The sequence below is a fragment of the Lolium perenne genome, chromosome 6, assembly GCF_019359855.2.
Source record: "Lolium perenne isolate Kyuss_39 chromosome 6, Kyuss_2.0, whole genome shotgun sequence".
NCBI classification, from domain to species: domain Eukaryota; kingdom Viridiplantae; phylum Streptophyta; class Magnoliopsida; order Poales; family Poaceae; genus Lolium; species Lolium perenne.
In genome coordinates, this window is record NC_067249.2 from 18,753,051 (window position 1) to 18,776,164 (window position 23,114).

Here is a 23,114-nt window from a genome sequence, read left to right on the forward strand (position 1 = left end):
ATGCTTAGTTGGTTCATGTGAGGTATATGTTATTTGAGAAAGTCTAGTAGTTTATGATCTCTCATGTTTAGCTCCAATTTATTAATATGAGTAGCATGTCATGGATGTTTGCTTGCATTGTTTTATTCATAAGTAGGTATGACATTGTGGTATCCTCCTCTGAATAATTCATTTATATCGACTTGGCACATGCTCACGCATGCATATGACTGAACCAAAGTCAATTAAGCCTCGATGATTTATATTGCTTCAGAGTTCTTGTATCACTTTTATGCCTCCGTTAATTTATTTTGCCGCAAGCATGATTATGACAGTTACTGCTCTCTTGATTTGTCGCTCCCTAGTCTATTGCTAGCCTTCACTTGTACTGAGCGGGAACGCTGCTCGTGCTTCCAAACACCTGAAAACCAAGTTGTTCCAAAGTGTCCACCATAAATACCTATGCATGGCATTTCAAACCATTCCAAGTAAATTCTCATGCGTTACCTTTAAAACTTTCAAAATGCTTCTCAATTTGTTTTTATGTTTCATAGCTCATGAGGAAGTATGTGGTGTTTAGCTTTCAACCTTGTCATTTACTTTTGACGGACTCTCATATGGACTAGTGGCACATCCGCTTATCCAATAATTTTGCAAAAAGAGCTGGCAATGGGATTCCCAGTCCCGAATTAATTAACTTAATAGACACTCCTCCATGGTTTGTGATTGTTGGACGGCACCCGAAGGATTCGGTTAGCCATGGCTTGTGTAAGCAAAGGTTGGGGGGAGTGTCATCATCATAATAAAACTAAAATAAAAAGGCACTCCTTCATGGTATGAGATTGTTGGCAGGCACCCGAGGATTCGGTTAGCCATGGTTTGTGTAAGAAAGGTTGGAAGGAGTGCCAAATAAATATGCAATAATTCATGGGAGCCGCTCTTGGGAGTCCGGTTGGCGAGGTAGTTGGTGTACCCATTACCATTCGTTGACAACAACAAACACCTCTCAAAATAATTTTACTCCTGATTTCAAAAATGAAAAGCTCTAGCGCATGTTAATCCCCTCGCTTCCTCTCGCGAAGGGTCAATCTTTTACTTTTATGTTGTGTCTCCATTATTTCTTTGAGCACTATCTTGAGAGCACAACTGTCATTCTTAGTATAATATGCTTGTCTCAAAATATGATTGATTGTGGTATAACTTTGATGCTTTTATCTTTGACAATCACTACTTCTAGTCTTTCTATGAACTCCAGAGGTGACTGGGCATTTATGTTTTGCCAATCAAATACAGGCAAGCGAGATACCACTTTATCATACTCTCTTATGAACATTGCAATCCTGCTTATATACATGATTCATGATGCTTATTATTAATTGTTGGTACCTCTCCATGATTGACATAGCTGTTAGATGATCCTATTTGCATATATCTCATTATGAACTGCTTAAGTATTAGCCATAGCATGAGAATATATACATCATATGAGAAAATGTGTTCGTGAAAGTTCTTTTATCGTTCAGTTGTTAACTGAATTGCTTGAGGACAAGCAATAAGCTAAGCTTGGGGGGAGTTGATACGTCCAAAACGTATCTACTTTCCCGAACACTTTTGCTATTGTTTTGCCTCTAATTTGTGTATTTTGGATACAACTAACATGGACTAACGCTGTTTTCAGCAGAACTGTTCTGGTGTCTCGTTTTTGTGCAGAAATCCAACTTTCGGGAAAATCCTCGGAATTTATGCAGAAGGCCCTATTTTCCCAGAAAACTGACGGAGCCAGAAGGACAAGTCAGGTGGAGGCCCGAGGGCCCCACACCATAGGGCGGCGCGGCCCAGGGGGCCCGCACGGCCATGTGGTGTGGCCCCCTCGGTCGGCCTCCGACGCCCTCCTTCGGACTATTTATCGGCCTCGACCTAAAAACGCACGGAGAGAAGTCGAAGTTGCCAGAAACCCTCCAGAACGCCGCCACATCGCGAAACTCCGTCGCGGGAGCCAGAAGTCTCCGTTCTGGCACTCCACCGGGATGGGGAATTGGAGGAGATCATCGCCATCATCACCGCCAACGCCTCTACATCAACCAGCCATGTTTCCCCCATCCATGTGTGAGTAATTCCCCCGCTGTAGGCTGAAGGGGATGGTAGGGATTGGATGAGATTGGTCATGTAATAGCATAAGATTGTTAGGGCATAGTGCCTAGTGTCCGTAATTGGTACTTTGATGATATTGTTGCAACTTGTTATGCTTAATGCTTGTCACTAGGGCCCGAGTGCCATGATCTCAGATCTGAACATGTTATTGTTTCATCATGATATTCATTGTTTTATGATCTTACCTGCAAGTTGTATACACATGTCATCGTCTGAACCGATGGCCCCGAAGTGACAAATCGGGACAACCGGAGGGGATGGTAGTGATGTGAGGATCACATGTGTTCACGGAGTGTTAATGCTTTGCTCCGGTACTCTATTAAAAGGAGTACCTTAATATCCAGTAGTTTCCCTTGAGGCCCAGCTGCCACCGGCTGGTAGGACAAAAGATGTTGTGCAAGTTTCTCATTGCGAGCACGTACGACTATAATTGGAACACATGCCTATTGATTGCTTTGTACTTGGACACCGTTTTATTATTATCTGCAAATGCCCTGCTATGATTGTTACATGAGTTTCTCTCATCCATGCAACGCCCGTTCATCCGTCCCCGTGCCTACAGTATTTTAATCCTGCTGTTTACTATAATCACTACTGCATCTCGTGTTACTCGCTGCTGTTATTTCACTACTGCCATTACTGCTATAAAACTGTTACTACGATAAACTCTTGCGAGCAAGTCTGTTTCAGTGCAGCTGAATTGACAACTCCGCTGTTAAGGCTTCCAAGTGTTCTTTGTCTCCCCTTGTGTCGAATCAATAAATTGGGTTTTACTTCCCTCGAAGACTGTTGCGATCCCCTATACTTGTGGGTCATCAGGGGTACACAATCATCATACCAAACTTACATACTAAACTAAGCACACACAAGATTTACACAACTTAAACTAGCATCACACACTACTATTAAGTGGGTGGATGTGTTCCTTTCTTATTTTAAGAAAAATAATTTCCTCTCATACTAACTTAGGTGTTACTTTCAATTACTTAGAGAAATAATTTCCTCTCATTATCTTATTAAGATTTAATTTCTCTCATGAACAATATATGACCTAGGTTGACCAAAGTCAACCTCTTCATACTTATCATTTGAGAAAATGATTTAAATGAGGTTCCATACCTCATGCAATTTAATACTAACATGGTAGTGATTTAATGCCACCAAATAACTCAACATGGGATTATATAGACCATGGTTACTACCTCATGTTGAATTACTTGAGAACAAGGTTTAAATGAGAGGAATACCTCTCATATGATTTAACACATAGTTGTAACTAAGTTAAAAATTATTATTAAGGTGACTTAATATTCTCAAGAAGAATCCTATAGGGTCATGAAGACTAATGTCATCACCTCACATTGAATCACTTGGAATACAAATTTAAATGAGATGCTATACCTCATACAATTTAAAAACTATTTTTGAAAAGGTTTAAATGGGCTAGTTATTGACTACATAGCCAATATTTTGCTTCTAGCCCATAATCATACACAGTACCTATATCATATTTTTACATAAACAATTAGAGTTTGTGAAATGTGAATTATGAGAGGTGGAATCACCTCAAAATTCAAAAGGGTTGATTTTTAATAATTTTTCTAAGGCAGAAAAGTCTCTGTCTTGTTTATTTTCCCACTTTAATTCTATAACAGATCTAGGTTTAAATCCAGTGTCATTTGATAGAGAAAACTCTAAGATTTCCAAAAATATAAAGTTTGTAAAATTTGGCCAAGTAGATTGGTCCCTATTGATTTTTGAAGTTGACATCAGATTGCAAAATTTATCTATTCTGGAATTTTTGAATTTAAACTGTGGGCTGGCGGGAAGGCTAAGTGGGCTGCACAGCGAGGGGAAGAGGTGGGCCGGCCCAGCATCTCAGCGGGCTGCCTGACAGTGGCCCCCGCTTGTCAGCGGGTGCTCACAGGCGAATCGGTACGCTGCGCGGAGACCGTAGGATTAAAACATGGATCGACGGCTGACGGCCATCCTCATCCTCGACGAGGCTCGCCAGAGAAGGAACCCTACCGGCGGCCAGACTAGGGGGTCGGGGAGCTACCTGGTGGCGGAAGAGCGTCGGCGAGGTGGGCGGAGGTCGTGGAAGACGGTGGTGAAGCTCCTGGCACCAACAGCGGCTCCAATGGGGGCTCCAGTTGCCGGCGAGGTAGCAGGGGTGCTGGCGGAGCTCCGGCAAGCGATTCGAGGGCTACGGCCTAAATTGGTGGGCGGCGTTGCTCTAGGGGAGGTAGTGAGATGAGGGAGGAAGGTTGGCGTGCTCAATTTGATCAGAGGGCGTCTCTATTTATAGGACGAGGGGGTGCTGCGGCGCTCGGGGCAGGTCGTCGATGGCGTCGGCGTTCCAGGGCGGCGAAGGGGCAAGTGATGGGCTCTGAGCGCGGGCGACGTCAAGGCGAAGCTGACGAGCATCGTGGCGAGGCAGGGGAAGGAAGGGTCGCGTCGTTCTCTTCCTCGCAGCATGGCAGTACGGTGGTGGGAGTTCGTCGTCCGTGACGATGGCTACAGGGCGAGCGCGTCCACATGGCGTTGTCTGGGAGGTAGACGGGACCGTGGCGACGCGATTGGTGCCTGGGGAGAGCGAGGGGGAGGTTAGGGTCGATGGGGCATGGCGGTGCTCTGACGCGTCCAGAGGTGTCCTGGCGCGCGTCCATGCCGATCCTGGCAGGTGCTGGGCGCGTCTGGGCGCGCGTGGCCTGGGCAGTGTGGTGCGTGTCTATGGCGTTGGCGTGTATCAGCGGTTTCAGGGTGACGTAGGGAGCCTCCAGGACAGGGTGTGGCATAGCTGAGGTGAAAGGAGGAGGTGATGGCATGGTGGGTGACAAGGTGGCCGGCATGGTCTTGACATGGTTCATTTCCTGGCTTTGTCTATGGTGCAAGTGGGTGGTGAGGTAGAGGAGAGGTGCAGGGAGGCAGAGGTGGTCAGGTTGGACTTGGTCCAAGTCAAAAAATCCAGCATGGGCTCTAGTTTAGATGCTGCCCACAAGGTGTTTGATGATATGGCCGAAAGAAAAATGTTTTCAAAAATTTGAATGATTTTTGGTGGGTTGCATTCATATATTGTTTGAAGTAGAAAGGTGGTGGTGGTGGTCAATTTGGTGTTGATTTGCAAAGTTTCAAAATGGGGTGAATCTTCTCTCTATTTCAAAGTCTCAACTTGCCTCATTTATTCTGGTCAACCTGGTCAAAGTCAGCACTAGTGGTCAACAGCAAAAAGGTTCACCTTGACATGGTCTTGGATGACATGGCAAGAGTTGGTCAAGGTTAGTTTGGGAAAAGTCAAAACCAGGGGTGCAAAGTGGTGAAGATGTTATAAATGGGCAAAGTGACCATTATCTTATGTGAGTTGAATTTGAATTTCTTTTTGATTTGAATTGAGTTTCTTTGATTCAAATGGGTGTGTTATTGATATATAAGTGTTTTACAAACAATGGCACAAGCCAAAGTGGCCTTGGTTGAAGATTTGCAAAAATGGCTAAATGTGTATGTGAGTGAAAAATGGGATTTTCTCTCTATTTGATTTCTCTCTTTTTGATTTGATTTTTTCTTGACTCCAAAGTGATTCTTATTAGTTTAGAAACATTTCCCAACCATTGAAACCAATTCAAATGGTCTTGCTCAAAGATTTGCAAAAATGGCCATAACACATAAGAAGTGATGTGTCATATTTCATTAAACTTGTAGATTGTTGATCTTGCTTTACTTGGACTTGGGTTGAGGTCAATTTAGTGTTATATTAGGTTGAGAGATGGTTTCACATCATGTGGTCAAGGTTTAAAGCCATAGGTCAAAGTTTGGTGAAATGGCTATGTGCCACATATGCTTCTATGCATATGTTGCATTGGAGTTTTAGTTTGACTTGGCTTGACCCAATTGGTGTTGTTGAGTGTTGAAATGGTATATAGGAGTGATCCAACCATTCTCAACATGTCTTAGGGTCAAGCTTCTCAAATTTACAAATTTGCTAAATTACTCTCATATGCCTCTATGGCATTTTTAGTTTCTTTTTATTTTCTTTGGTTTCAACTTTGAAATGATTTGAGAAGTACTATATAAGGTTTATGAAGCTTTTCCAATTCTCTAAATAAAGTGGAAAGGTTTAGGGTAAAGATTTATAAAAATAGCCATAGGCACATATACCTTTTTCTTATTTAATTTCCTTTTATTTTATTTTCACTAGGGCGATGAAAAAGAGGGGTGAGGTTTAGGGTTTAAGATCATTTCCAATACTAATAACAAGCAATCATGGCAATAGCACAAGAATTAAGAAAGATTATTATGGATCAAACTTAATTGAATAAAAGTTTTTGTTGGTTCCAAAATTTGGAACTAGGGAAATTCATTTGTTTTGTTTTGAATTTTTGGGATGTTACACAAGCCCTGGCCGCGCCGGCCTGTAGTGTGGGCCCCTCGTGCCGCCTCCTGACCTGCCCTTCCGCCTACTTAAAGCCTCCGTCGCGAAACCCCCAGTACCGAGAGCCACGATACGGAAAACCTTCCAGAGACGCCGCCGCCAATCCCATCTCGGGGCATTCAGGAGATCGCCTCCGGCACCCTGCCGGAGAGGGTAATCATCTCCCGGAGGACTCTACACCTCCATGGTCGCCTCCGGAGTGATGTGTGAGTAGTCTACCCCTGGACTATGGGTCCATAGCAGTAGCTAGATGGTTGTCTTCTCCCCATTGTGCTTAATTGTCGGGTCTTGTGAGCTGCCTAACATGATCAAGATCATCTATCTGTAATTCTATATGTTGCGTTTGTTGGGATCCGATGAATAGAGAATACTTGTTATGTTGATTATCAAAGTTATGTCTATGTGTTGTTTATGATCTTGCATGCTCTCCGTTACTAGTAGATGCTCTGGCCAAGTAGATGCTTGTAACTCCAAGAGGGAGTATTTATGCTCGATAGTGGGTTCATGTCTCCGTGAATCTGGGGAAGTGACAGAAATCTCTAAGATTATGGATGTGCTGTTGCCACTAGGGATAAAACATTGGTGCTATGTTCAAGGATGTAGTTACTGATTACATTACGCGCAATACTTAATGCAATTGTCTGTTGTTAGCAACTTAATCCGGGAGGGGGTTCGGATGATAACCTGAAGGTGGACTTTTTAGGCATAGATGCATGCTGGATAGCGGTCTATGTACTTTGTCGTAATGCCCAATTAAATCTCACTATACTCATCATAATATGTATGTGCATGGTCATGCCCTCTTTATTTGTCAATTGCCCAACTGTAATTTGTTCACCCAACATGCTGTTTATCTTATGGGAGAGACACCTCTAGTGAACTGTGGACCCCGGTCCAATTCTCTATACTGAAATACAATCTACTGCAATACTGTTCTACTGTTTTCTGCAAACAATCATCTTCCACACAATACGGTTAATCCTTTGTTACAGCAAGCCGGTGAGATTGACAACCTCACTGTTTCGTTGGGGCAAAGTACTTTGGTTGTGTTGTGCAGGTTCCACGTTGGCGCCGGAATCTCTGGTGTTGCGCCGCACTACATCCCGCCGCCATCAACCTTCAACGTGCTTCTTGACTCCTACTGGTTTGATTAAACCTTGGTTTCTTACTGAGGGAAACTTGCCACTGTGCACATCACACCTTCCTCTTGGGGTTCCCAACGGACGTGTCAACTACACGCATCACGTCGCACTGGTTCATCACCTGTTGAGCCACCAGTTGTGAATCACCGAAATTTTTTAATCGGGTTGCTCCACAAGTCTTCGCCATCTTCATCCCATGTATAAGTGCTTCATACTCTGCCTCATTATTGGATGCATTGGGGAACGTCATCCTCATCACATATTTCATCTTTTCTCCTTGAGGTGATATTAGTATCACGCCTGCTCCAGCTCCTTCTAGCCTCTTGGACCCGTCGAAATTCATGGTCTAGGTTCTCGACAAATCTGGGGGTCCCGTATTTTGCAGCTCCATCCACTCTTCGACGAAGTTTGGTAATATCTGCGACATTATTGCTTTTCTTTTCTCGTATGTGATGTCCCGAGGGGAAAGCTCTATTCCCCAAAGGGAGACACGACCCGTAGCCTCTGAGTTGTTTAATATATTTGATAAAGGCGCCTCGTTGACCACTATTATCGGATGCACCGAAAAATACTGTCGCAATTTTCTTGCGGTTGTAAACACCCCATATGCTGACTTCTGATACTGCGGGTACCGCTATTTTGAAGGCGATAAAACTTCACTGATGAAGTATACCGGCCGCTGGACTCCATGAAGTTTTCCTTCTTCTTCTCTTTCAACCACAATTACTGTGATAACCACCTGAGGCGTGGCTGCGATATACAACAGGAGAGGTTCCTTTTCCTTGGGCGCCACCAGTATTGGTGGTGTCGAGATTGTACGCTTGAGGTCCTCAAAAGCTCTGTCTGCTTCGTCGTTCCACTCGAATTTTTCTCCTTGCTTGATCAAGGAGTAAAATGGCAATGCCTTTTCTCCCAGCATGGCGACGAATCTACTTAAAGCCGCGACTCGCCCAGTTAGCTGTTGTATTTCCTTTAGCTTGGTTGGCTTCCGCATTGTTATGATGGCTTTAATTTTCTCTGGATTATAGCCTCGATTCCTCTTGCTGACACCAAAAACCCGAGAAGTTCTCCTGCAGGGACGCCAAAAGAGCACTTCGTCGGGTTCAGCTTGAGGCAGAATTTTTCGAGGTTGTCGAAAGTTTCCTTCAGGTCCTCGATCAAGGTTGATCCCTGGTTTGTTTTTATAACAACATCATCGATATATACTTGAACGTTCTTGCCAATCTGTGTGGCAAGGCACTTCTGCATCATCCGCTGATATGTTGCTCCCGCGTTTTTTAGCCCAAAAGGCATTGTTCTGTAACAAAACACACCATATGGTGTTATGAAAGATGTTTTGACCTCATTCCTCTTCTTTTAGTCGGATCTGGTTGTAACCGTAGTATGCGTCCAGAAGGAAAGACGTTCACAACCCGTCGTGGAGTCGATAATTTGATCGACCCCGGGAGGGGGAAGTGATCCTTTGGACAGTGTTTATTGAGACACGTGAAGTCGACGCACATGCGAAGGACCTCTGTGTTTTTCTTCGGGACCAGCACTGGGTTTGCTACCCATGTGGCTTCTGTGTGTAATTCTTTGATGAATCCTGCTTCTCTGAGTCGATTAATTTCTGACAGCATAGCTTTGCGGTTTGGCTCCAAAAAACGCCGCAAGGGTTGCTTGATTGGTCTAGCCATTGGATCCAAGTTAAGGGGGTGCTCGGAAAGTTCCCTGGGTACTCCTGGCATGTCAGTTGGACACCATTCGAAGATTTCCTAGCGCTCACGGAGAAACTCGACGAGCGCGCTTTCCTATGTGAGATCCATGTTTGTTGCGATGGCTGTCGTCTTCTTAGGATCTGTCGGGTGGATCTGTACTTCCTTTGAATTTTTGGTGGTATCAAAGGTTGGCTCCTTCAGTGGTCTTCCTCCGTCAGGCAACACATCGTAATCAGTTGTTAGCCTTGATGCCATATATTCTGCTTGCATCTCGAAGGTTTCGGACAGCCGATAAAAATCCTTGTCGCACTTATCAGCTAGCGCAAAACTGCCTTTCAATGTGATTGGGCCCTTGGGTCCAGGGAGTCTCCATTGCAGATACGTGTAGTGTGGTACTGCCATAAACCTGACATAGGCTGGTCGCCCTAACAAAGCATGATACTGAGCCGGGAAATCCACGACTTCAAACTCCAACTTCTCTCTTCTGTAGTTTTCTCGGGTTCCAAACTGAACGTCAAGATTGACCTTTCCTAATGGGTAACTCGGCTTGTCCGGTGTGATGCCATGGAAACACGTGTCAGTTGGTATTAGATTTGCCAAGGATATGTTCATCTTCCTCAATGTATCTGCATACATGAGGTTTAAACTGCTGCCTCCATCTATGAACACTCGCGAAACATCGAATCATGCGATTACCGCTGGTAGGATCAAGGCAGACTGCCCTAGTCGTGGAACATGTTGCGGGTGGTCCGCTATGGTGAAGCCGATGTCTTGCCCCGACCAATTCAGGTACTCGATTGTTGGTGGAGGTATCTTTTCTGCCATGAAGACTTGTCGCGAGATTACTTTCTGAGCTGAAGGTGGAAGGTGAATCTCACTCCTTGGCCCCTGAGGAATCATGTTTGCTGCATGTGCGTTGGCATGCCCTGCGTACCTATGTAGTGCCTGGAAAGTTCGGCAATCCTTCTGCAGATGCCCTGATTGCCTCTTTCCGTTATTGTCGAGAATGAAGTGCATTTAGCCTTGTCCGTTCAAGAGATCTTCGGGTGACACATACGACCTTTGGAGCCTTGGTCCATTATTTTGCCTGTTGGGACGGGGACCATCCTTGTAGTCGTTGCGCTGCTCACCACTCTTTTGATAATCATCCCGACTATTACCTCCGCTATTTTCTCGGAAACCAGCCGATATTTGGCCGGGAGCGTCATAATCTGAGAACTGACGAGAGAATTGTCGTCTATTTTGAATGTTTCGATTGCGCTCATCCTCAGGTGACCTATGCCGTTTGTTGTGAACAGAATCTTCTCCATCTTACCAGCGGTTTGCTATTTCCATGAGTGCTGCTATTTTTTTCGGGTTAGTTCTTCCCAAATCTTCGACGAAGTCTTTCCTTCGGATCCCAGCAATAAACGCGTCTATCGCTCTTTCGTCAGATATGTTCTCTGCAGAATTTTTGATAATGTTCCACCTCAGGATGTACGTCCTCATTGACTCATCATACTTCTGTCTGCAAGCCCTTAGCTGCTCTATTGATGCGGGTTTCTTGCATGTGGATAGGAAATTTTTCACAAACATGTCCTCGAAAGTTTCCCAACTGTCGATAGATCCGGGAGGTAACTTTTTAATCCATGATCGCGCTGCTCCACTTAGGTGACCTGGATGCTCTGCATGACGGTTGTTTTGGTTCCACCCGTCAATTTTACTATCTCCAGATAATCGACTAGCCAATCCTCGGGATCTTGCAGGCCATCGAACTTTTTATAGTTGTCAGGCAACTTGAAACCAGATGGGACCCGTGTTTTTCAAACTCTTCGGGTGAAGCAAGGGAGCCCGCACATATCCTCCTCATCGACCTCTGGTGAATGCCGACGTTCTCTCCTTTCTTGTCGCGCCCTGTCGACTCGTGCCTGCGTCGATGTGTCTCTTGCCGCGCTCCTTCTTGGCGGATCCTGTACTACCATTGTGGGTTGTGGACTGTTTTGCCTTGGGGCACCTTCAGGAGGTGTACTTGTGCTTGCGAACGTTGTTCCCATGGCTCCAACTCCTGCTATAGCCATGTTGTACAGTGGCGGAGCCAGAAATTGAACTGAGGGGGGTTGAAACTAAGCTCTAAATTTTTTTTGACAGAAAAGAGCAAATGTATTCAACAAATGAGGTTCAAACAGATTCAATTTGCATATTTCATCAAGTACAACAACAAAATGACTATAAAAACAAGAATACCAAAATAGAGCCACATTTTGATAAGATAGTATCATACCATTAAGTTGTATCTAAGCTTGGAAGAAGAAAGCCCCGCGGAAGATGACCTCTGCGGTTGTTGTAGGAATGGAAACGTAGCATAATCTTCTTGTCATCAATTTTGGCAAATATATCTTTCTCAACATAGCAAATCATCAAATCATTGAGCCAATCATCCCCTATCTTGTTCCGAAGAGATGATTTTATAATATTCATCGCCGAGAAAACCCTCTCAACTGATGCTGTTGCCACAGGCAATGTCAAAGCAAGTGTAATAAGGCGGTAGACCAATGGAAAGGTCTCATGGTATCTCTTCTGAACTAACTTGAGAGCAAGATCACTCAAACTGTCACAAGCTATGAAATCAGGACTTCTCTTCATCACATCAACATATATATCCAGTTCACCAACCAATAGAGAACAATCATGTTAAGAGAAATCAGCAGAGTACATGGTTGCAAGCTCAACTAGCATATCATTATCAAAGTTGTTGAATGAGTCTCTAGGATCAAGGCATGCAGTGCACAATAATAGGCGTGTAGAAGCTTCAGAAAATATATGATTCATCTCAACTATGTTTCTATCAAGCACCTCATTAAAGATTTCTACCTTGTAATGATGCAAGCAAGTAACCATCCTGCGTGAGCTCCTTGGGTAACCCCTAGCTGCAATGTTATCATCCATATTCGATCGTAATATTTCTTCCACCACAAAAGTTAGTAGCAGCAAGCAATAGAGGCTCCCATCCATCATCTCTCAATTTCTGCAATGCATTTTTCACTGAGACAATCATATTCATGGCGCTCACTATATTCTGATCTTTGGATTGCAATGCGTTGGACAAACCATTTGTTAAACCAAGCAATCGAATCATCAAATGCAAGATAATAACAAATTCAAAGGTTTCCATGTATATGATATAACCTGAAGCCACACCTTTCTCCTCGGCATCTGTCCCATCATGAGAAACACTGCATAGCGCTTCAATGACTAAATCCCACATTAGTTGAATACGAACTAGAGTTGTATGGTGTGACCCCCAACGAGTATCACCTGGTCTTGTTAAACTTTTCTCCTGATTTTGGCCTCTACCCGATGAGATCTCCCCACTCTCTAGCTGTGCTACCATACGATCATGATGCGCTTGCAACAATGCATCTTTCTTTCTACATGAGGCACTCACCTACAAAATATGTGCATTTAGAATTGATACATACACAAACATTTGAAGACAACTATTTGCAATTGTGTACAAGAACTAACCATAAGAACAATCTTGTTCAAGTGACCAAAGAACTGACCAACTGGCAGAACATTTTTCACAACCGCCACAACAACCAATTGAAGTTGGTGGGCAAAACAATGTACATAAAAAGCATGAGGGTTGTCAGCCAATATCAATGTTTTCAAACCATGTAGCTCACCCCGCATATTAGAGGCACCATCATATCCTTGACCTCTTAATCTCGACATAGACAAATTATGTTTAAGAAACATTGCATCTACATTGCTTTTCAAAGAAGCTGATCTAGTATCAAGAACATGATCAATACCAAGCAATCTTTCCATGATCTCTCCTTTTTGGTTCACAAACCTACAAGCAATAACATATAAGTTCAGTTTGTGAGAGTATGATAATTGAGTATGATAATTTAGAGAAAACATAATTTCTGAGCTCACCTCACCATCACAGCCATTTGCTCTTTAACCGATACATCACGAGACTCATCAACAAGTAGAGAGAAACTAGAATTTCCGAGCTCACTCATAATGACTTGTGTAATCTCTTCTGCACATGCTTGCACTATATCTTTTTGGATTTCAGGAGATGTCAATTGACAATTGCCAGGAGCATTCTCATTAATCACATCGGCTACATCCTTGCATCTTGCACCATACCAATCCAACAACTCACGGAAATTGCCCTTGTTGAAGGAAGTGCTAGACTCGTCATGCCCACGAAAAGCTAGACCTTGTTCAAGTAGAAATCTGACAACACCCACAACAGCCCTCAAACGAATCTCATACTCAATATGTGATTTTTCTTCATGACGAACAAGAGCATATGCAACACTTTGCTTTTTATTTCTGAAATCTTCACAACTATTTCTTGCATTGTTGTTAAAACTAGTTGGTCCACCCATATGACCTCTGAAATATTCCGATGCTTTCTTCCAATTTGTAAAACCTGACTTTGTGAAAACATCTGATCCATAGTGGTTACCATTGCTTGAAGACTTGAAAAGAAAACAATGAAAACAAAATGCAGCATTCTTCTCCACACTATACTCCAACCAATCAAACTTGTCATACCATGCACTTAGAAATGACCGCTTATCCGGACCTTTGAGAAAATTATGACCATCTAAACGAGTACGGCCTCTCGACAAATATGCCCATCTCATTTTGTCTCGGATTTCAGGGGTACCAAATGACTCAATTGGTCTCCAAATTCCGGGATCGGCAACCACATTTGCTAGATCAAAAATTTCAGCAACATTTGCCTACAACGTTGAAAAGGAACTAAAATTTCAGGAACATTTGCCAACCCTAACCCCTGATTTCTACCTTACTGGATGCAAGCAACTATCAAAATTCAAGAACAGGGGGAAAATCAACCTATAAGCGGACCCTTTTGCGTGATTCATCATCACCGTCCTCCATCCGTCCGTGCAAGCTAGAAGGGGAAAAGGGGGCGGGGCGGGACCTGGCGGGGAGAGGCAGCGGCGGGCCGGGCAAGCAGGGCGGAGCGGCGGGGAGACGCGGCGGTAAGGCGGGCGAGCTGCCGGAGCGGGGCGGGGCTAGGTCTTCCTCCGTCGGCCGTCGCTTCCTGCCTGCCTCCGTCGCTCGACCTGGCTCGGGTTCGCTCGATACCGTTTGGGTCGTGGCCTCCTGGGGGGTCTTTTTTTTTGCCAGATACTGAGGGGGGTCGGCCGACCCGGCTCGACCCGGTGGTGGCTCCGCCCGTGATGTTGTACAACGCTTCTCTTGGATCTCCGGGAGGTGGCCTATTTGCCAGTATAAAAGCCTGAGTCGCCATATATCCAGCTTCCGGTGTTTTGGGAATAATGTTTCCCCTTGTATCTATTGACATAAAGGACATGTCGAGATTTTAGATCAGATTTTCCCTCTAGCCTTCACGTATGTTCTGCAGCCTCGATCTTCCTCTATTACGGGCTGCTCCGTGATTGGATTCTGAAGACCCTGAATGTCGGCTGAGCTTCGCCCTTCTTCGGCTTGACGCGGAAGCTGCGGCTCTCCTCCTATCAAGCTCGGCTTTCTGTTTTTCGAGTTCTCGTCCAGCACGGGCGAGCCTATATTGGGATGCTTGCAACTCTTCAGCTGTGGCAGTCGTAGTCATCGGCTTCGTGCCATCGATGGCTTTTGCAGCTCTGTCCCAAGCCGCTTGCGGAAGTTGCACCATCTGTCGCGTTGCAGGTCCGACATACTTGGTGCCTAAATCTCGCATAAGATCAGCGGGATCGTTGTATGGATTTCCCGCATCATCGAAAGCCTCTGATGTCTCCTCCTGTGGGCGACTTGTTTCTCCAATTACATAGACTTGATGATATTTTGGAGTTTGATTTTCGTCGGGGTTGGTGACACCGTCGCATAGATCGGCGAAGACCTCCCTAACAGAAGTAGACTTGTCGACGAAGTTGAAGCTGTCGATGTTGTCTGAGTCGCTGCTTATATTGGAGTCCGCAGATGACTCGAAGGACATGCTGCCAAAGATTTTGACGAGTTTTCCGCTTGTCGCAGTCTTGACGAAGCGTGGCGGCGAGATCTCCTCGGCGCCCGTCTCGAACGATGACGAAGATTTCGAAAGATCGGAGTCGGCCGCCGACGATCTCGACGAACCCGGAACCTCGAAACAATGTGATCCTTGTTTTCTGACGTGGAAGTGGAACCTCCCGAACGTCATCTCCATAGGCTCCTCCAGATATGCATATGCATCCATACGGGAGGACGGGTGAGGAACAAAATCGACTAGACCAGTTTCGATTTGTTTACCTCTGTCCAATGCGTTGCTTGCCACCGAAGATGTCGATGATGTTGAGCGTGCCATCGAGATCAGCTCCTTGTCACCTCTAATCCCCACGGTCGGCGCCAATTGACAAGGTATCGACTTGTCAATGCCTACGGATTGTAGAATAGGGTTTTCGTAGGTAGAGGGCAAGTAGATCTCGAGGGTTCAGCCGGAAAAGTACTCGACTACTAGAAAACTAGGGTTGTGTTGATAATGAAATCGATCCTCTCTTTCCCCTTCGACTCTCCCTTATATAGGAGGCGGAGCCGAAGGTTTCGTGATGTACAAGTCACAAAGACCGGGAGACTCTTTGAATTCGTCCCGTAATAGATACAAGTCGTTATTTCTAATATAACTCTATCTTTCCAAACTACCTGGACTTCTGGGCTTCATAAACTTTGGGTCATGGGCCTTCAGTAAACCCTGGATACCATTTTCGGCAGGCCCATTGGAGATGCCTATGTCACCGGGCCTCCAGGAGCTAGGGGCCCTGGCCCAAGATTTGTTTGCAAATTTAATACACATATACATATACTCTTTGGGTTGTATAATTTAAAATAATTCTAGAATATATAGGTGTTTTATGATGTAGCATACCGCTTCTCTACTCTGATAATACCAGAAGAATCAACAATTACTCTTTAGGCCATACGGCTTAGAATAATTCTAGAAAATACAAAAGATCCAATCGTACCTCTACTCTGACTCCTTTTACAAAAATAATTTAATACTTCTAAATAATTTTTCCTGGTGACATGATTTCTCTCTAGCCTTTCCAAATATGAACCACAACACCGACTCTCATAAATTTTCTCCGATTAATTTTAGAGATATATATGTATATGTAGCTATGGTAAAAATAAGAATAATGATATATAATTTTCTCGAACAATAGAAATAAATAGTTTCAAAATCTTTACTGAGATTTCAAAGACCATGGATCTTTCAAATGTAAATATTATTTAGTTTGCTATTGCATTAACCGAATATTTCTCTTGTGAAATACTAATAATATTTTTTTAAATTATGCGTAACCAAATGGCGGAACATGACGGAGATTGTTAGGGGTGCCAAGAACACCAATTGTACTTAAAGTGTGAATAAAATGTAAAAAATAGCATAAATATATATATTTAAGGAATTCTCCATAGTAGGAGGCCATGACCCCCTGGCCTAAAAAGATTCGACACTGTAAAGAATGGGCCTTTGGTGCCGTGTTGCCCTAGGGCCCTCGAAATCTATTGACCTGGGCCTCCGGCATGGCAGCACACCAGCGGGCTAGCTCTGCCAGCATCAGTACCTATATGTCGCCCTTTTGGCGAGCCATGTCCCTCTGTCATGTCACATTCTCTTGCACCATCGTAGCCGCTGCCTCCTCCAGTTGGTGGTTCTCCTGGTCCACGTCCGACTGCCAGCTCCTGCTCGCCTCCACCACCATCTCGTGCGTCACGCGGTGGGCCATCGCGGAGGAGACCCGGATGGACATGTGTTCTCTCCGTCAGGCTTGCCGCTTTCCATCCCATGGTTGGCAAGTCGCCTCATCGTGCTGGATAGGCCTAAACGACGAGAGCAGAGCCCGATGCTAGTCGGTAACGTCGGGGGCGTCGATGTCGTTGTCGAGGTCATCGAGCTCATCAACGGTATCCACCCACACATCGGGCGTGGGAAGCAGGGAGGCCACCGTATATAACCATGTGTGCCGCCCCGAGCTTCACGTGAGCTCATCTTGCCGGTCCTAGTAGTCCGCTAGTTGCGTGTGCCTGTTCTGCCTCCGCATGTGCCTTAAGGCCTCAAGCACCGTGGCATGCGCCTCCTCCCTATCCTCTCGATGTACGGTCCATACCGGTCCTCACGGGCATCTTCGGTGGAGCTTCGTAAGTAGGGCGCACATGGGAACTTGTCGGGCGGTTACTCGCCGGTATTAATCGCCGTCGGGGCTTCCATTGTGGTTGGAAAAAAAGTGTCAGCCCGCTTGGTTTGCCTTCGATGCAAACAGACAAAAGGGTTGTACGACTAGTTTTCTATCTACGACACAACCTACATAGTGGTCTCCTCCACCTCGAATGCCTCCCTGATGACAATCATCGCCGCGTTGGTGTTGTTTCAGGAAGCGAGCACGCCTTCTCGCTAATCCTATCCCAGGTAGTGCTCTTGTCTGTCATGGCTATTTGTTGAGGCCTACTAGGGTTTTTCTCCTACCCGGCGATGGCTGCCCTTTTATAGCCATCGCCGGGGTGAATTAAACGGTATAGTGCAGGGAAGTCGCCGCCCGTGAAACGACGGGACGCGCGCCGGAACTCGTTGGTCGGTTAATCGTCGGCATTAATCGCCGCACTGTTCGTAACGATGAGAAAAAATGGGTCGGCCCGCTAAGGCTGCTTCCCAATGAAAACGGCAGAAAGACGGGCCAGTTTCTTATCTGCGGCGCCACAATTTATTTGGACTGAAATGAACACTTCGATGTTCAAAAATAGATTAGGCCGCCCTTAAGTGTCGTCGATTGCTCTCGCCGTTCCGGTTCCTTCATTTTTGTCCCGTGGTGGAGCGTTGTCTTATCCTCAATCACCCTCAGACGGCTCATAGTGGGAGTAACATAGCTAGTAACATCACACATCTCAAAGCATTTTGGTGACATTGCATGCTAATAAATGAAGAAAGAGAGTGAGGTAGTAACTAGCTATGTTATCATAACATCACACACCTCAAGGTATGATGAGCCTACAACATAATAAATGATACAATAATGCATGACACCACATATAAGTTACTACCCACTATGAAGGTATAACCTAAACTAGCATATGTTACTAGTTTAAGTTACTCCCCACTATGACCAGCCTCACCACCGCTTGATCCACCCACCACACGGTGGCGTCTGGAATTCTGGATGCGGCCATATCTGTCCGGCTCGCCGCAGTGCCAGTGGCTGCCTCGTGGCAACCCGTCGCGCCTGGAGCTCGGTGCGAATGACAACGCCAGCCAGCCGAAACTAATGGAGCACACATATCTATAAGATTGCCAAGATCAAGGGGTATGTAAAAGATTGACAAGATCAACCAGGGATTTGTAAAAGGTTGACAAGATCGGCTAACGGATTATATCGACTTCTTCTTGTCAGAAAGTCTCTTTTCTGTAAAGCTTTTCTTTCAACTAATAAAACTTGGGTTCAGTGTGATAGTGGCCCGCATGCTCCAACTTCCAATAGGTGGTGCTGTTAAGAACCAAGGACCTGGCTACAGGTCAAGTTTTTTTTTGCGTTCAGTGGTCAGTGCAAAGCCCACTCTGCACCAATGTGTACAGTTTCAGTTCATGTATGTGTGACTGCAGAGTATAGTAGATTTTGAAAGGTCTTCATCTTCGCTTGCGGGAAATTCGAGAACCACCACCAAAACAAAGCAAGACCAGCAGCCCCCACGGATCATGTGTACCCCCACCGAACCGCCGCCGGGGGTGAAGGCCGCAACCGCTCCACCCACTCCTCTATGGCTACTGGGGAAGTGTATCAGGCCCCGGCCAAGCAACCGTGCCGCCGGCGTCCTCCATCGGTGCCTCATCACCTCCCATGATGCGTTGCCGCGGAATCCCTCTCCTCCCCATCGTCGTTCGACGGAAGGGGCGCCGCCACCGCCACCGGAGCCGGCAGCAGCGGCGGCGGCTTGAGGGGCGGCTGCTGGGGTTCGGGGTGGGATCCTCCGCCGCCATCTGGGAGGGGGGTGGGAGAGGAGGTCTAATTTGCTTACGTGTAAGCACTTGTATTCTTCGCCTGTAAAGTATTCTGCTGTCCTGTAGACTCATCATTTTTTAACATCTTGCTTTGATCTGAAACATGAAGCAATGATGGAGACGTGCCATCTTGCTATTCATTTGTCAACACTCATAACTACTATACTAAAGGGTAACAAACATCTTTTTTCTCCTAATTTTGGATTATTTTCGGATTAGTTGTATGCTTGACACGTACCTCTAACTTATGGTTCATTTCTAGAGTGATTTTTCTGTGTACATTTTCGGTGCTGCTTTGGAACTACGGAACTACGGTACTCCTTTTACGATTTCGTTCCGTGGTGGGCTTAGTTACTACCTTGGTGGATGTAGCAATTTCTTTTAAACAGCTGGTCAAAGCGGTGCATAAATTTCCGCACTACAAAACGATTTGAGCGGTCGTTTTGTCCCGACATCTTCTTTTTCCCCCTTCCCTCCTCCTTGTTATTGCCGCATGCCTGCCGCCCGCGTCCTTCTTCTAGGGCCGGCGCCCACCGACCTCCCCTTCCTTGTCTGAGCTTCTCCCCTGCCCCTTAATCCTCCTCGTGGTCGCCGGGCTCCTTTTCCCCCGTGCTCTGTCGGCAGATTTTGGCTCCCCGGCGACCCAGGATGCACTACAGGAGCAGGTGGAGAGACTAGACTTGGAGATGAGATGACGCGGTAGGTAAGTGAAGCACGCTCTGATCGGCCGCTGGATTGGATGCGATGTAGCAAGGATCGAGGATTCGGAGGAGAGCGACCTGAAGCCGCAGACACCACCAAATCAACGGGCAGGTTAGTTCTCTCCGGCCATCTCCTACGTCCTTATTTTTTGCATCTGCGGCAAAATTTTGGCGATTAGATTGGCGCTTTCCAGCCGGGCCCTTGCACCCGGATCCTACCCCCTTATCGCTCCGATGTTTGATGTGGAATCCTACTTCCGTTCAATTCCTAAATCGCCTAAATTGGATCATTTTATTAGTTTACTCTTTGCGCTAGATCCATCTTCCCCTCTATCTTCTTTCTCTCTCTTTTCCAGGAGGAGATGCTCACGTACGGTCATGGCGAGGCTCTAATAGTCTAATCTAGCACCTTCACGATTGATTGAGAGCCTCTAGAGGGTGAGGATGTCCGGCTGCTCCAATCCTCTCTATCTTAAGACGAGGTGCAGGTGGACATGGTCACATCACCAGTAAGGCTTCCAGATCGCCCCGTCCTTGCCTCAGGAGGAGTTCCCAATCAAGATGCTTGACCTGCAAGGTAATAATACGTCGTTTCTCTCTGTGATTTCTACTTGATTTGTATGTGATGATAATATTAGGGCATTTGCTCCGGTACAACCCCCTCCCCTAAACTCAAAGTAAACTTAAATACAAGGACGGCTGAGATCGCTTGATACCCCTTCGTTTAATATTAAATGGGTATACGTAACCCTGTACAAAACCCGTATGATCCAACTAAATTGTATACCGCATACGTATGTATATAATTATATATGTACGTGGATTATTGGTGGCGATTCGTCAGCGCGGTGGCGGTCGTGGCCGTCGGGCGGGAGGAGCAACAAGGTGGTGATGGGCAGCCACGAGGCACTGTGAGGCGAAGCCGGCAATGTCTCGTAGGTCCGTACCGGTATGGTTGGAGCGGCGTGCAGGCTAGACGGCGGCGTGACGGCGCGACGAACGGCCGGATAGTCCGCCCCGGACAGTCCGGTGCAATTCGGCCGGACTGTCCATCGCGTTGGGAACGAGATTAACCGGACTGTTTTGCGGTGCTTGCGTTGGACTGTCTTGTGGCGCCGGACTGTCTTGTGGTGTTTACGCCGGACAGTCTTGCGGCGCCGGACTGTCTTGCGGTGCCCGCCGGACTGTCTTGCGGCGACTGTATGCCTATACGTGGAAATACTGAGTTTTAGATCTGGGCTGGGATATGGGCCTAAATAATACCGGTTGGTTTTGTTGAGTTTGGGGAGGGGGTTGTAGTGGAGCAAGCCTCTTTAAAGTCAGTTGAACGGAGCTTTGGAGTGGTGCTTGGATAGTTCTCCTTTTCTCCTTTTGCCTCTTTTTTTTTCTGATGTGCATACTTTCTTATGCAATACTACTATGTACCTTTCAAAATATTCTGTAGAATATGTACTATACATATATGTACGCTGGAAGGACAGAAATTCTCCTGGGCAAGCATTCAATTGATTGTATTGCCGGTATGTTTTTATTTCCTTTTCTGTTGGATGGAAAAATCTTCTATATCTGATTGTATTTTCTGGAAGCTTTGAGTGAAGAATGTGGGTACTGGTTTTCTGTATGTTGTGAATACAAACTGATTCGTACGTTTTTGCAGAGAAGGGGGACCGCCGCTCGCGGGAGATGGGGGCCGCTGCGCCCTGCTCCACTTACTTTTCATCGCCGTCCTGCTCCGCGTGCACGGCGGCCACGCCCTGTACCAGACGTGCGGTGCCAACAATCCGGAGGCTCTCCGGGCCTTCGACGACGGCTTGGAGAGAAAACGCGTCCGTCCGCATGGGTGGGGGGCCGACATCGGCAGGTAGTGCTGCGCCTGAACGGGCGTCTCCTCCGACCTCGGAAGGGGGCTGGGGTTGGATCCTGCGGAGATGCGTTGCAACCCGTGCACACGGGATGCATGTCTTATTCACAGCATCGACCTAAACATTCACACTCAATTGCTGATCAAGGGGTGCCAGAGATGCAGCTCTTGCCTCCAAAGGCCCTGTCGCCATACGGATTCAACAAGGTTGTTCTATGCGTCTCCAGGATTTGGGAATGCAGGAAGCAAGATTCGGGAAATCTGCATGAGCTAGGTTTCATAGCTGTCGACCATGAGGTATTGCTCTGTAATCTTCTGCTTTGCAGCTAATGCGCACACAGATGTATGTGTACTAGATTTCCTTGATATTAGCTCAATGGCCTGCAGTCATGCTGACAAACTCCCCGTACCTAATTTTACTATGAAATTCATAGATAAGAATAAATTGACTAGATATTTTCAACTAAATTTTCACACAGACTGACCTTCTAGCTCTTACTAGCAGCAAGTGCTCATTCATCATTGTCGATATCATTAAAACTAGCGGAGTGGCCCGCGCATTCGCGCGCTAGATTTGTGAAGTTGTCATCATAACATATTCCTTATTTTGTATTCAATTTATTTCTATTATTTTATAGATTTATCTTAAATTATTTAATATAACGTATTCATGATGACAGCAATGCACATTAAATCATCGATTAAAATTATATAAGAACATTAAATCAACCAAATGTGTGTACTTTTATTCAAGTTCCATCATTTTTCTAAATTTCCTTAATTAATAATCTTATAATTGAGCTATATGATTTTTGGATGGCTAGATAATCAATGACAGAGTAGAACGTACGATATATCGCTATGTGCAGTATTTGGCTACAGAAATACATATATATATACCTTCTATATTATAAGGTTTAGCTTTTCCACCAAACATACATATAGCTGTTGCTACCACACACGATTACTTAAAGGCGTGATCTCAAAAAAAAAAAAAAACTTAAAGGCGTGGTGCATGTATGGCCATATAATATCATTACTGCGCTTTTTAGTAAGGAGTCCTAAAGCTTTTGCTCGTTATATTTTTGGGGGGAACTTATGTTCTTCATCTGATCTATGATTCCGATCACTAAAGTTGGATAATTTGTCCCATATGAGGC